This window comes from Helianthus annuus, chromosome 1 (genome assembly GCF_002127325.2).
Source record: "Helianthus annuus cultivar XRQ/B chromosome 1, HanXRQr2.0-SUNRISE, whole genome shotgun sequence".
NCBI lineage: Eukaryota > Viridiplantae > Streptophyta > Magnoliopsida > Asterales > Asteraceae > Helianthus > Helianthus annuus.
The window spans coordinates 59,416,323-59,432,279 of record NC_035433.2 but is presented as its reverse complement, the minus strand read 5'-3'; the positions used below and the strand labels follow the sequence as shown (position 1 = coordinate 59,432,279).

The window sequence follows — 15,957 nt, the reverse complement described above, 5'->3', positions numbered from 1 at the left end:
CTTTTTCCACATGTTTCCTCTAAATAAATTTCGGGACGAAATTTCCGCAAGTAGGGGAGACTGTAACATTTGTGGTTGAAATCATTGTGAACAGTTCAATTATCAATAAAACAATGTTATTTGATCCCAATGTTTGTTTGTTTATGTTTTACATTTTCCATGTTTTGACTTTTGTTCGATTTTAAACTCTACATCGCTTTCTGGAGAATTATACGCAAACTGGTGCGTAAACGTACTCAGTTTAATGCGACAAATACTCCGGAACATCAACATATACTTAACATACCATAAATAACCTTTACATAACTTAGGAATAAGTTTTGAAGGCTTTGGTATGGCAAAACAAGTTAATTCGCCTACAGGGACTAAATTCGACAAACTGCGAAAGTATGACTATTCGTACTAAAACAGACATTCCGGAACATGACCATAAGTTAAACACACCTTAAATATCCTTTATATAGCTTAGAAATAGGATTTGAGGGGTTCGGTGTGCTAAAATAAACTTTTGGATCATTCAGGGACTAAAAGTGTCAAAAAGCGCATAAGTTTGCACTTTCGCGCATAACTTACGTTCTGAATACATCCGGACATCCAATAATTTATGTAAGCATCATAATACTATGCCTTAGTGTTTGGCATGAGAAAAATCCATTCGTCGCGTCATTTGGATCGTTTTTCGCGCTTATGCGCATTCCGTCGTAATTAAGCGAACATCGCGATCGTACGACCAAACGAACCAACATCCGGCATATTTTTGAGCATGTTCCATGTCCACAATGTTTAAGCATCATTTTAGGGCCTTAAAGATGGCTTAACAGGCCTTAAACATGTCGGAAATGGCCTTAAACCACAACAGGGACTTAAACTGTCATTTTTGAAAGTTGCTTTCTGATCAGGGCATCCAGGCGGCCCGCGTAAACCCAGGGTGACCCTTTACATGGCCCGCGACAACCCTTCAGATCAGCAAAGGTCGTTTTTCCAGCTGCTAGCAGCCTTTCAGCACTCCAAAGGGCAATGCCTCTTGCAAATCTCTGGGGTTGGGGTCACATTATGATACCACAACATTGCGACACTTGTACGGACGAGATTCGAGCACGTAAATCGATAAACGATCCTAACGGTCTTGCATATCCTATAAATACCCCCCATTCTTGTTTAAAACCCACAAATCTGATCTAAAAGCTCTAAGTTGATGCCATTGCTTCATACCTGAGCTCCTGGATCAAGATTAGCTTTCGGGGACCTTTCGTAAGTGTTCTTTCGCTCTTTTATCGCTTTTCGAGTCCTAAAGTCAAGCTTTGTTTGACTTTCTGCGTTGACCAGTTTATGGTCAACACGAAGTTCGTTTGAACTTCATAACGTGAGCATGATCACGATGGTTATAGTCCATAGTGACTATACCTACTCATTACCACGTTATCTAGGCTCAGTGAAGAGTCGTAGTTTCGGCCAAAATGCGCATTCTTGCGATTTTGTAACCAAACTACTCATAGGTATCAAAACCGTTTGTTTTGATACCAAACCTGTTTTCTAAACTTAGTTAAGTATGTTTTAACATGCTTAGCTCATCACTTTTAGTTTAGTGCTTATATAGGGTCGTAAGGTAAGCGATCTAAACAATCGCTTATACTTTCGAACCCGACCCATTTGGACGATCTTTAGGATCCGACCAAACACATTAAGTGACCATAATTGTATAGGGAATAACCTTCCGAGGTTATACCTTATGGTCACATCGTTTGAGTAGTTGTATGATAGGTAGTATATATGCCTTAGGTAAATTACCAAAATGCCCTTTTTACGCCAAAATTCATATTAAGCATATGTAACATAACTTTTGGTATCTAAAACTGATTTGGCAACAATATTAGACATGTTAAGGCATATTTTACTTATCATAGGGCTAGTTAGGCGTTCCGAACGCGTTTTATGCGAACGACGCGTTAAAGTAGCATAAGCTACCTAAGCGGGTCGTAATGGGTCGTAAGCACTTAGGTTAGGTTTCATTTTAGTATGTGGGCTTTGTTAAACCATATTACATGAGTCTCCATACTCGTTTGGTTTACGAACCCCCATTCTATCCAATCCTCCGATTTAGGTCCGGTATATTAACATAGTTACCTATATTAAGGTGCCGTTTGATATCCGTGATCTCTAGCATTGTTTGGTTGTTACACAAGGATTACTAAGCAATCTCAAGTGAGTACATATACCCCTATTTTACTGTTTTCCAAACTGTTTTGGGGTGAAACACATGTGCCTACTTGTTACTTTCGTGCTTTCCTGTTTTCACATCATATACTTGCTATGCTCATTAGTACACTATTAGTACATGATTTACATTACATTGTTTCGCTATGTATGTTTACTTAGCATATTTAGTACATTGTTTACTTTACATTTCTGCTATGTATGTTGACTGATAGCATGCTAGTACATTGATTTACATGACTTTTCTGCTTTGTATGTTAACTTAGCATATTTAGTACATTGTTTTCATATAACATGTTCCAAATTTGCTATGACATTTGGTTTGCACAAACGGGACTTATATACGTTCATTAACATTAGCTACGCCGCTCGGTAGTAAGTAGTGGTACCATAGGACTTGACAAATCCCATTCCTGACATCCCAGGTTTGTTTGGATGTAAGGAATGACTGAATCCGGAAACATTTCTTTTGATAACCTTGACTTAGGGTTATCCGACTGTCTCAAGGCTTGAATGTATGCGTTAACTTACCACATAAATGTTTGTATCAATGTAACATGCATCTACTTTGCAAAACATAACTTTTTGATATATTCAAAATACTTTGTTTTGTACATTTCTACATTTGTATTATGTGATAATACCTTACTTACAATACATAACATTTGTTACACATTACTTGACTACATTTGGACTTTTAACATTTGACATGGCTTACACGAGGACTTTTTGACAATTGGTTTAAACACGAACTTTATACATGGGTGGTTTGTTTAAGTGATTTAAGTAACAAGACGTGTGTAATATGATACAAGCATGGTGGATACGCCGCTGGTACTTCCTATATATAAATGTTTGTATGGTATTACATATCGTAGCATTATTTGAATCATTTCAATTTAGACATATAACATTTTGTACAAATAACATATCTTTCACAAGACATTGCTTTACAAACAACTTCTTTTATACAACTCATTTTACTTGGTTATTTATTTAACCATGTATTATCGCTTTTCAAATGATTTACAAAACAAAACAATTCACAAGGTTCATGACTGAATTTTATTAAATGGTTCTTAAATCTTAAGTCATGAATCCTAGTTTCACAAAACCTATGTATCTCATAGGCATTTTTATGCTGACGTACCTATTTTCACATGTGTTTTCAGGAGCTTTTGCGTAGGATGATGATCATGACACTAGGGCGGACCTGTGCCTTAGAGACATAAAATGAAGATAGACTTAGTTTAACTATGTTATGTACTCTTGGTTTTCATGTTTAAAACAATGTTACTCTATTGTTGATAGATAAAATGAAACTTTGTATGCCATGGTTGTGAAACAATTAATTCTGTTACAACACTCCCCGACGTTTCCGCCACGCTTGGTTGTCCCACGTGGTCGGGGTGTGACACAAAGTTTGATCCAGGCTAACGATCATGGACAAAGTGTGAAAGTCAGACAACGATCCTGAAACAGATGATGCTGAAGATTTAAAGGAATGCCAGCACATTGTTAAGGGGAGTCTGTTGATGCTGATAGAGAAAGTGAAGCCCAGAGACTGATCAAGACTAAAGATGTGAAGACATGACACAGTCAGACTCGACACTGAAGACTCGTCAACATCTGAGGGGGAGTCTGTTGGTGCATACATCTGTCGACTTCGTCTTGTATCGAGTCTTAGAATAAATTGTATAGATCAGGGCACGTAGATCGAGAAAATAGGAAGTTTTAGTGTGTTTAAAGTCTGATTTCGCTCCAGAGGTTAATTCCGCCCAAAATGTCATGTTGACACTTTCGAGCGGAATCACAAAGATTTAATTTCGCTCCAACTGACATTGTGGCATTACGAGCGAAATCAAGACCCTATATATAGGTGTCTATGAGCGAAATCAGGTATCGAGATCCTTGTATTCCATACCGAAGTGCTGCCGGTGTGAAGACTGATTGTATTTGCTGTCAGATCAATATAATCAGTAGTTATAGTGAAGATTTAGCTGTTTCTAAGTCCATTTCTTGTTTTCCGCACCTGAAATAGATCAGAACCTCTCTGAACGACTCATTCGGGTCAGTCGAACGATCCTAGACTATGGTTTGTGAAAACTCGTTTTACATATTGTGACCGATTGTTTGAGAATCCTATTGGTCAAAACTCCTTTGTTGCCCCTCTGTTAACTAAGTTACACTAGATTCTACATCTATACATCTCATTTCCTTGGACATCAAATGCTGAAACCACATACCTTTTTAACCATTCGATTCGTGTTGTAATATGCTCTTGGCTTCACTAGATGTGAATAAGGTTTGATTCGGTTTTGTGATTTCCTACCCCAATATTATCCATATACGTACACGCATGATGTAACCATAAGAAGTTAAGGTAGTACAAATTTCGAGGACGAAATTTTCTTAACAGGGGGAGAATGTGACAACTGTCAAATTTGCATGTATCCATACAATTAATTAATATTGATTTATGCTTAATAACTGTGCTTAATTACAACTGATGATATAACTATTTTCTGATTTCTGTATCATACATACATGTGCATCACATTTCATACTGTCACACCATTTATCACATACAAACTTTAGTGACATACACGATGCACAAAGCATCATTAGCACAGTTACCTGATAACTCAGAGATATACTGATAGTGCCAGTACATAGACAGACAATATTTTGAGGCCCAGTATGAGCCAGAGACAAGGTACTACACAAGTGTGGAGTGTAGGGAAGTAAGGACCATGAAACTGCGTCACAGGTGATAGTTTAAGTGCCGGAAAGTGTCTAAAACCCACTCTAAGTGCAGAATTCTGCATTAATTACCAAAATTCAGCATTTTAACATGTTAGTAATGTGCAAAAATATGGCAAAATGGTCCTGTATGCTTTCCTAAGTGTCGAGAATTAAAAGTGTCACAAAAAGTTACATAAAAGACACTATACGGTATAACTCATCACTTTAACGGAACGGTATCTAACCGAACAACCGGACATTACCCGGAACACTAAAATATTGCTAGAAGCATTGTATTTATTTTTCTGAGCTAGTTATGGTTCCCGAACACTCTAAATTACTATACAAGGCATCCTACACACTAAACATTAGATATTACCTTTAACCTTCCACCAATTAACCTACTTACCATTTCAAATTACAATTAACCCTCCCCCCCCCCATGTGATTTACGGCCCAAGGGGAGTGACCCCACCAAGATCATATTGATCTTCCCTTGATCTATCTTGGATTCACCAAGATTATGGTAAGATCTTGTATTGTACTTCACAAACACTAAAACCATTGGTTAATACTCTAACTTGGTTATAAGGAGATCTAGTATTCATCTCTCCCACACACAAACACTTCACCTTCACTCTCTCTCCCTCCCTTCTACCTCTCGGCCGAGAGCTCACACACACTCACTTTCATCTTTCAAATTCATTCAATCCATGATCATTACAAGGTGTAAGAAGGTGAATAACGAAGTGTGGAACTCACGGATCTTGAAGGACCTCCTTTACAAGCTTTTATCCACCACATTTTCAACCTTGTTCTTCCCTAGCTTTAAGCTAGTTGTAAGATTCTTGAACACCCTTGTTTACTTCATATTTTAGTGGTTAAAAGTTGTTGCTTGATGATTAACATAAGAACACTAAAGAACATAAACTTAAAGCTTGAACATAAAGTTTACATAATGATGAAATATGATGAAATATTGTTAGAATGATGTTGTTATGAATATGTTGATGATTGCTTGTTGATTTCTTGATAATATGATGTTGATCATCATATTGAACTTGTTAGATTATGATTAAAAACATGATCTAACAAGATAAGAGGTGATTATGTGTTTACATAAGATGATCATCTTCTTATTAAGACATGAACTTGAAAGTAAAATGATTTTCTTGAAAAGTAATAAACAAAGTGAGTTAGTAATCTTGTAAATCCAAGACTTGTGAATGATTTTTCTAAAAGAACCAAGTTAAAAAGGTGATTTTTGAAAGATCATGATTTTTATTAAACCCACACTATTTTTAGTAACAATACAAGCGTAGAAATACTTTTAAGACAAGAAGATGTTATAAATACACATTTTCTGCAAAATGAGTTTACAAGTTGTAAACACTTAAATTCTTCAAGAATGGAGTTTACCAAGAAGTAAATATATTTTGGAGGGTAACAAAGGCTACTAAATACTTCACCAAGTTACTACACATATTTTTTTTTGTGAAAAATCAAGTTCATGTTATTATGTAAAATATATAGTTTTTGCACTTGGTAAGTGCAAGATGATTAATGTTTTGTTGTTGATTGTTTGGGTGATTTTTGAAAAGAAAATGATATGCTAAATAGCATGGACACCTCCATTTACAAAGGAAACTGTGGCGAAATTTTCTAAAAATTCCAACACTTAGAAAATATTTTCTAACAAGTGTTTACAAGAGTATTTTTAACTTTGTTTTTCAAAATAAACTTTGCCATAGGTTTTGTTACAAAAATACAAAGTATCGGAGGTTGGTTTTTGTAAATAAAATGGGTAGATATATATTTAGAATATATATTTTATATCATGACGCTTGCGTGAATATTTGTTTACTATATGGAATAGTTATATTATTTTAGGGTAAAATAATATAACTTATCAAAATACCATGACAAGTACAATTCCAAAATAATACCAAAAATCTCATGGAATCAATATTTAAGTTACACACTTGATACTGTGAAACCGAACGCAAAAACGTAACTTATGGAATATTCCGGGAAATACTTTTACGAATATATATTTTTGGGAAATATTGTTTTGGATACAAGAAGAGAAAATATATTATTTTTGGGAGATAAAAATATATTTTCCTAGTATATTTAGAAGATATATAATTTTTAAGAAAAATATTTATTTTCTGGGACAATACATTATTGAACAAAATAAGTTTATATATATTTAAGTAAGACTTGAAATATATGGTTTTGGAAATATATATTGGGAATATATTAACATATTTTTTTTATTATTTGGAACAATACGCCGAAATACGACGCCATTACTTGGCAAGATATGCAAATACAAATACGAAAATACATGTATGAGATACCCCATCCTTGGGAAGGAAATACGAATACAAATACTTGAGAAGTATTGTTACATGTATGTCCCCCTTTTCTTTTAACTGTTTTCAGTTTTATACTTTGGGGGTGAAATACATGTTACAATTATTACAGACGTTTATTACATGGTATGAATAGCTTAAGGAGGGTTTACTACTAGATCATGTGAATGAGTAGGGCGATTAAGGCCATCAATCCTCGTTGTAGGACCGAGGGGCATGAGTGATAGATCTATTTGGGTGTAGCGAGCCCCACCTCTGAGTCCGCTGAGTGGACCATGTGGTGACTATGTCTTACAGCCGGAAGCCCGGTGCGAAATCTGCTAGGTTTGAGTCTTCCTGCATCACTTCACACTTATCAATGGCCTTGCAAACCATTGGTGATCTCTTTTTCCTTATTGCTACATAACAGTGTAACACCCCAAAATATGCAAATCATTTATGTTACCTAAAATATCTAGTCTTGTTATATTTGACCTAGTTAAGTGTTTATGTTAGTAACTTGATTAGAAGGAAGGTTATTTGACAAATAAACAATCTAAGTAATTAGAGGGACTAAACTTGTGAAAAAGAATGGAAAAAGTCTAAAAAATAAACCATTACAAATTACAAGGGGGTTGAATGTGGTAAAATGGAAAGATGAGTTATAGTAATAACAAAAACTAAAAAAACACACATCTGGGTGTGTTGGAGTTCGACGACCAGAAGGGAAGAAAGGGGGTAAACCCTAGTTGATCAAAAATCCAGCAATTGATAAGGGATTTCAAGGTTTAGTTGATGCATGAAGCTCAATTCTCGACCATCTAACCTTTCTTAACAAACGGTAAGTCGAATTTTGAGATTTGGTGATTATGAAGAAAGTGGGTTTTACCCAATCTTGAAGTTAAATGAGAAATTGAATGATTTTCAGTTAGATTAGCACTATAGAACAAGGATTATGTTGAGATTACTCATCTTAGTGTTTTAAGTAGGAAAAAACCCCATTTGTGTGAAATAATGATGATGAATGCTTAATCTGTAGGAGTAACAATTGTTAGAATGTTGTGATGGAATTATGATAAGAACTAGTAGGATTATGAATTGAACACTTGTACATGACGCATTGTTAGTAGTAAGCACGCCAAGTGTTCGATAAAATGCCTCAACTAGAAATTCTGCACTTTTGACTTGAATCACATATATGATAATCATGTCTTGAGTATGTACATAACATTTATAATGAGTTATGATGCTTTATCCCAAAAGTAGTAGTGACAAGTAAAAATGGAATGAAAAGATTTTAATGTAAACATGTTAATGTATAGGGATAAAGGAGGAGAGTTCGAGTCGCACAAAGAAAGAAGGAAATCAAGATCGAGGTACGTTAGTGTACACCTTATGTTTTTATTATGATGTCATATGTATAATGTTCTCTAATGTATTAAATTGTTATGTTGGAACCATGAGTATTGAGATATCCGATTGTTGAAAGTAAAGTTAGATCCGTCATAAGCGGATGTTGAGAAATGATTAAAATACGAAAGTTAATGCATCATGTTCGGTATTTTTAGTCGAACCGGGTATAGGAAGTTATGTATGTAATGGACGAAAGTCTACTCGATCCGTTTTTCTCGGATTGAGGTATGATGTAAGAATGTAATGACTATGATTGTTCATTGTGAACAAATCGAATGAAAGCGATGCAATGATGCTAGTATCCGTTCCTAACGGGTATGATAAGCAAAGTATGCTTAGCCTCTATTTAAGGTAAGCAGGTAATGAACTGTTTAACGGTTAGCAAAGTAATGGAATAATGATAATCCAAGAAATGGAACGAATGGGTTTATTATCTAGAATTGTTAGTGGCGAAATACTAACCTATTTATTATATTGAATGTAGGCAAATCCTCAATTTAGGCGACTTGGCAATTTGGAGCGAGCATATGCACACCTTATGGTTATCAAGCGCTTCCGCTATTACGTATTAATGTTTTGGGTCAAACGCTCGTTTTTGTGTAACATCGTTAGTGGTTACACTTTTTAACACTTGATGTATGGTTCTTAGTCGTGTCTAGTTGAACGGGTTGTAAACTTGTTTGTTTTGTTGATGGTTAAAACAGGGATATGCTCGTCTTATGGATGGGTTATGCCCAAATTTTGTTAAAATCATGTATTAATGACATAGCGTTTTTACCTTCTAAATTGCGAAAGATTTGTACATTTTAAAAGTTTATGTTTTTTAGCGTCTTTTGGATGTCATTCCTTCTAGACGCAAATAACGGATGTTTCAAGTTGGTATCAGAGCCAAAGGTTTGAGGGATTCGAGCATTTGAGGTGATGCTTGAACTCAAACCGACGGCTCGTTCAAAAGTGTGCTCGCTCCAAGATCGCCAATGAGGTAACACGTTAAGTTTTTGGTAAAATACTAGTAGGTGTAATATGTTTGGGATGTAATATATAAGTTAAGCACGTGGATGAGTATTTATGGGGGCCATACGGGAATTCCAAGGACCGTATGGCTGAAGACAAACCCGGAAAATGGTTGAATTAGCCAAATAATGTCACAGCAGCGTTTTAGCAAATCAAGAAGCCGTCGCCGACGGGCTTCCATGCCGTCGCCGACGCCCCCATTGATCCGACGCACTAACTCGCTGTCTACGGACGAAATGGGCGACGGCCACTTTTTAGAACCCGTCGCCGACGGAAGTTAAGGCCGTCGCCGACGGCTGTTAGAAATATGATCTGCTAAAAATTGTTGTTTTGCTTGTTTTTCATGATTAGGATTTTCGTATGATCTAAAAGACATTTAGATAATGATATAAGATCCTTATAAACATAAGGATAAGATACTTATGATCACAATCCGTGATCACAACGACAAAGAATTCGTAAAGAATTAAAAGTAACGATGTGAATTACATAAGGTGAATAATGAGACTTAGATGATCAAGATTTCGAATTGCACGATTACAAGTGTAGTAAACAAAGGCCGAAGTATGTGTTATATGGAAAGCTTATGATTTGTATTAAACAAAAACATGATGTTGTGCAAAGCTGGTCCGCCAGATTTTCATGTTTTTCATGTTTTAGCCAATAGTACTTTCCGAAAGCCACTTCAACGTTTATTTAGGGTCCATGTAAGGCCTAACATGATATATGTAACCATAATTAGTGGTTGCAAAGGAAAGAAATTTGTAAAGGTCAAAAGTAAAGTGTCGAATGACACGAATGAATGCTGAAAGTTTAAAAAGTGAGTAAAGTTTAAAATGTAAGAATGCGAATGAAGTGAATACGGACTAATGAACTATGATGTATGGAAAGTTTGTGAATTATAATTTAAGTTCCCATACTTCTCATAAATGCTCGTTTTATGTTCCTGTCAAGTTATTAGAAGATATAAGGAGATATGTAAAGTTATGTAGATCGTTGGCGATAAAGCAAAACTTATAAAGGTCGAATGTAACGTATGGAATGGCATGAAATGAATGACGAATGTATAAAGTGGAGTTAGAAACGTATGATAATGAATAATGAAGGAAGTAAATATAGACTAAAGTACTTGGATATGTGAAGAAGCCGGAATTGTTAATAAATGAATATAAGAATGATAAGATTAGTGGTGAAAATAATTTGAAGAATGTGAGTTACATGGAATTCGTATGAAAATTTTGATGAATGTATGCTTTAATCAGAATTAGGCATTAGAGGCTTGTACCTTGTACTTGAATGGTGTGATGCTTATGTGTATTTAATAATTTGCATTGTTATGATTAGGAGGCGAATATGTGCTAAATGCGAATCATACGAACCTATTAGTAAAGGATGTGTTAGAATTATATTATATAGTTAACTTGAATGATATTTACTATTCGTAGGATCATGAAGCATTAGCATGCGATAGTACGTGAAGGTGAATGTATATATGTGTATTGTTTGGAGGATTACGTAAATTGTATGTATGAAATACGTAGAGTATCAATATTACGGTCTATCATATTTAGATGATTACATGTTCAAAAGTTTGAAGTGTGTAAGCAAAACAGTTCACTATCTAAAAGTCAACAATATAGGGATATCATGGAATGGCCCATAGACACAAATGTTAAAGTAAAGAGTTAATGTGTTATGTATTAAGTGATTTACGTGTTATGCTTGACGACAGTTTTGTTGTATGGATTGGAAATGAGATAACTAATAATAAATGTCTCATTTATATGAAAATTCTACTAACAAAAGTCGATTAACGCATGAATAGAAAGAAGGTGAATTCGCAGTCACTTCGAATTTATTTACATAAAGATGTATGCGTGTTAGAATAATTGAAATTAAGTGGAACGTATAAATAAATGAGAACTTGGTAATGTTAATGAAAGGTATGGAAAGGATATTAGTCCAGATGTTAGCTAAGGACGTTCTGTAAGTGAATTCGAATTGAAGGTATGTACAACACGTACTACAAAACTTATATGCAAAAAGTTATGGGTGGTAGTTGACCTTAAAAGGTTATATTGTAGAAGTCAGTAAATAATAATTACTTACAAATATTGGAAGAATTACGTAAGGAATACAACGTGTAATGTAGGATACTCATTAGTAAGAGACGTGTTAGAGAACGTAGGTGAATTAACACCAAATACGGTGAACGAACAAATGGAAATGGTATATTAAGAAATGGTCATGTATTGACCGAAGCTCAAAAAAAAAAAAAAAAAAAAAAAAAAAAAAAAAAAAAAAAAAAAACACGAGAATCATCTCACTTATGTCAGGTCAAGCTAGCAAAAAGGGGGTCCAATGATTCTTAAAGGAACTGATTCAACTATGTAAGAAATGAAAGAACAGTATGTAAGAAATGGAATGTATGATATGTTTTAGCATACACGTAAGAAAATTGTGAAAGAAACAATAGGCAAACAAACACCCTGTAGGACACAATTATGAAAGGTTATGTACTAACTATTTATTTATAGATAAATATGATGGAATTCCTAGTGAGGTGATAGTAATAAAGCTAGTGGAAGGATGCCCGTGAGTGGGAGCATATTTCATGAATGAATGAGACTAATTCTGGTACGGAAGGTACGTACAAAGAAGCGGATTGATCCGGCACACGGATAACCGACTTATACGTTGAAAGTGAGGTTAGTAAACTGTTTAATTCTTAGTTAATGATTAAGAATCCGTAGATTTATTTGTAAGTATGAACAAAATGAATGGTAGAATAATTATGGTATGCTATACAGTGATCGACCTGTAATGGTCAGCGTGAGAAGGTATGAATGTCATTAAGAGGGAGAGTTAAAGGCCTTAAATGAAAGTTTGAGTTGAATTGGTTAAACGTTAGTATGGTGCTCGTACACAAGATACCTAGTTGTTATCATAAGTAGTTCATGTAAGGAGCTAATATTAAAGTGTGCGAAGGATTAAATTCAAGGCTAAACTCAAACTTGTAACTAGTTCAAGTGACGGTGGTAATCGTAGAATGACTCCTTGTACTCGTATTAAGTATGGAAAAGTAATTAGGAAGTGGGAAGCTTTGTATTAGTACCACTAAATCATTAAATGTCTACAGTATACGTATAATGTTAAGCTAAGCCCTCATATGAGCAAGAAAGTAATTGGAAGAACGTTAGTAATGGGATGATAGGGTTGCTTATAATTACAATAATGAATTATGTCGTGCATAATTCGTGTGCGGAATAAAATAAATCGATTTATTTATATTGGTAAATGTATGAATATGTTACGCTTATTTAGAAAGATAGAAACAAGCCGTAAGCATAAGCTTGTACGACCAATAGTATACACTGGGAATAAATTTCAATGAACGAACCGCTAGTGATGATGTATGCTGGGAACTAGCATTATAAAGTGAAAACGACATTAATAAGAGCTCTGGATCAGATTCTGACTTATATGAGATTATGAAAGTAATTTACTTGATTAAGAACGGAGGGACAATGCGTACAAATACGTTTATGCATGAATGAAACTCTTGCCAAGATCCCGAATGCGTCTATGTTTTATTAAGCATCGTGAATGAATAGATGAAAAAGTAAGAGTAGAAGTGGTCTACTTGAGATGAGAAAGGTTTCGGGGACGAAACCTCCTTTAAGGGGGGTAGACTTGTAACACCCCAAAATATGCAAATCATTTATGTTACCTAAAATATCTAGTCTTGTTATATTTGACCTAGTTAAGTGTTTATGTTAGTAACTTGATTAGAAGGAAGGTTATTTGACAAATAAACAATCTAAGTAATTAGAGGGACTAAACTTGTGAAAAAGAATGGAAAAAGTCTAAAAAATAAACCATTACAAATTACAAGGGGGTTGAATGTGGTAAAATGGAAAGATGAGTTATAGTAATAACAAAAACTAAAAAAACACACATCTGGGTGTGTTGGAGTTCGACGACCAGAAGGGAAGAAAGGGGGTAAACCCTAGTTGATCAAAAATCCAGCAATTGATAAGGGATTTCAAGGTTTAGTTGATGCATGAAGCTCAATTCTCGACCATCTAACCTTTCTTAACAAACGGTAAGTCGAATTTTGAGATTTGGTGATTATGAAGAAAGTGGGTTTTACCCAATCTTGAAGTTAAATGAGAAATTGAATGATTTTCAGTTAGATTAGCACTATAGAACAAGGATTATGTTGAGATTACTCATCTTAGTGTTTTAAGTAGGAAAAAACCCCATTTGTGTGAAATAATGATGATGAATGCTTAATGTGTAGGAGTAACAATTGTTAGAATGTTGTGATGGAATTATGATAAGAACTAGTAGGATTATGAATTGAACACTTGTACATGACGCATTGTTAGTAGTAAGCACGCCAAGTGTTCGATAAAATGCCTCAACTAGAAATTCTGCACTTTTGACTTGAATCACATATATGATAATCATGTCTTGAGTATGTACATAACATTTATAATGAGTTATGATGCTTTATCCCAAAAGTAGTAGTGACAAGTAAAAATGGAATGAAAAGATTTTAATGTAAACATGTTAATGTATAGGGATAAAGGAGGAGAGTTCGAGTCGCACAAAGAAAGAAGGAAATCAAGATCGAGGTACGTTAGTGTACACCTTATGTTTTTATTATGATGTCATATGTATAATGTTCTCTAATGTATTAAATTGTTATGTTGGAACCATGAGTATTGAGATATCCGATTGTTGAAAGTAAAGTTAGATCCGTCATAAGCGGATGTTGAGAAATGATTAAAATACGAAAGTTAATGCATCATGTCCGGTATTTTTAGTCGAACCGGGTATAGGAAGTTATGTATGTAATGGACGAAAGTCTACTCGATCCGTTTTTCTCGGATTGAGGTATGATGTAAGAATGTAATGACTATGATTGTTCATTGTGAACAAATCGAATGAAAGCGATGCAATGATGCTAGTATCCGTTCCTAACGGGTATGATAAGCAAAGTATGCTTAGCCTCTATTTAAGGTAAGCAGGTAATGAACTGTTTAATGGTTAGCAAAGTAATGGAATAATGATAATCCAAGAAATGGAACGAATGGGTTTATTATCTAGAATTGTTAGTGGCGAAATACTAACCTATTTATTATATTGAATGTAGGCAAATCCTCAATTTAGGCGACTTGGCAATTTGGAGCGAGCATATGCACACCTTATGGTTATCAAGCGCTTCCGCTATTACGTATTAATGTTTTGGGTCAAACGCTCGTTTTTGTGTAACATCGTTAGTGGTTACACTTTTTAACACTTGATGTATGGTTCTTAGTCGTGTCTAGTTGAACGGGTTGTAAACTTGTTTGTTTTGTTGATGGTTAAAACAGGGATATGCTCGTCTTATGGATGGGTTATGCCCAAATTTTGTTAAAATCATGTATTAATGACATAGCGTTTTTACCTTCTAAATTGCGAAAGATTTGTACATTTTAAAAGTTTATGTTTTTTAGCGTCTTTTGGATGTCATTCCTTCTAGACGCAAATAACGGATGTTTCAAACAGGGACTTACATATATACTTACAACGTTACAAAGGTTTATACATACACACAAACGAACACATGAACTCGCTCAACTTTTGTTGATGTTTTTCAAACTACATGTATTTCAGGGAAATTGTAAAGTGGATCTGGCGGGCGTGGAAGTTTTTATGCTGCGTTAAGAATAAAGATGTCATCCATGGTCTTTGAGTTTGGTTAGTGTGTCTTATTCCTGGACGAGACACGTCTTCCAAACCTTGGTGTTATTCAATAACTTTTTGACGAGTCTTTAATGAACTCATAAACAATTTGTAAGATTTGTAAAACTTGAATCTGAAGTCTACGCTTTAAAACGATGTTGTTATGTTTTACACTTATGTCATGGATGACAAACCTATGGTTTTATCATATAGTTGATGTTATGATTGAATGCAATGATATTAAGAAAGTCACACCAAAATCACGCTTCCGCAAAAGTCAGGGTGTGAATATATATATATATATATACATATACATATATATATATATGTGTATATATATATATATATATATATATATATATATATATAATGTAAGTATCTATAGAAAACCCACTTTAATTTAGAAAACCCGGGAAACTCAAAGCTCCCGATGTTTTTTTTTCAGAAAAAATTTACACATGTTATATACATGTTTTTAAGT

General features: G+C 34.6%; 2 long non-coding RNA genes across 2 annotated transcripts; both read left to right on the top strand.

Annotated features, from left to right (window-relative positions):
* The first annotated feature begins 8,018 nt into the window (after positions 1-8,018).
* On the top strand, positions 8,019-9,357 carry LOC110936409. The gene is made up of 3 exons (XR_002590000.2): positions 8,019-8,157; positions 8,639-8,692; positions 9,214-9,357. It is a non-coding gene; the product is annotated as an uncharacterized LOC110936409 (long non-coding RNA).
* Positions 9,358-13,709: 4,352 nt separating this feature from the next.
* On the top strand, positions 13,710-15,048 carry LOC110936413. Its single transcript, XR_002590005.2, has 3 exons — positions 13,710-13,848; positions 14,330-14,383; positions 14,905-15,048. It is a non-coding gene; the product is annotated as an uncharacterized LOC110936413 (long non-coding RNA).
* Positions 15,049-15,957: the final 909 nt, after the last annotated feature.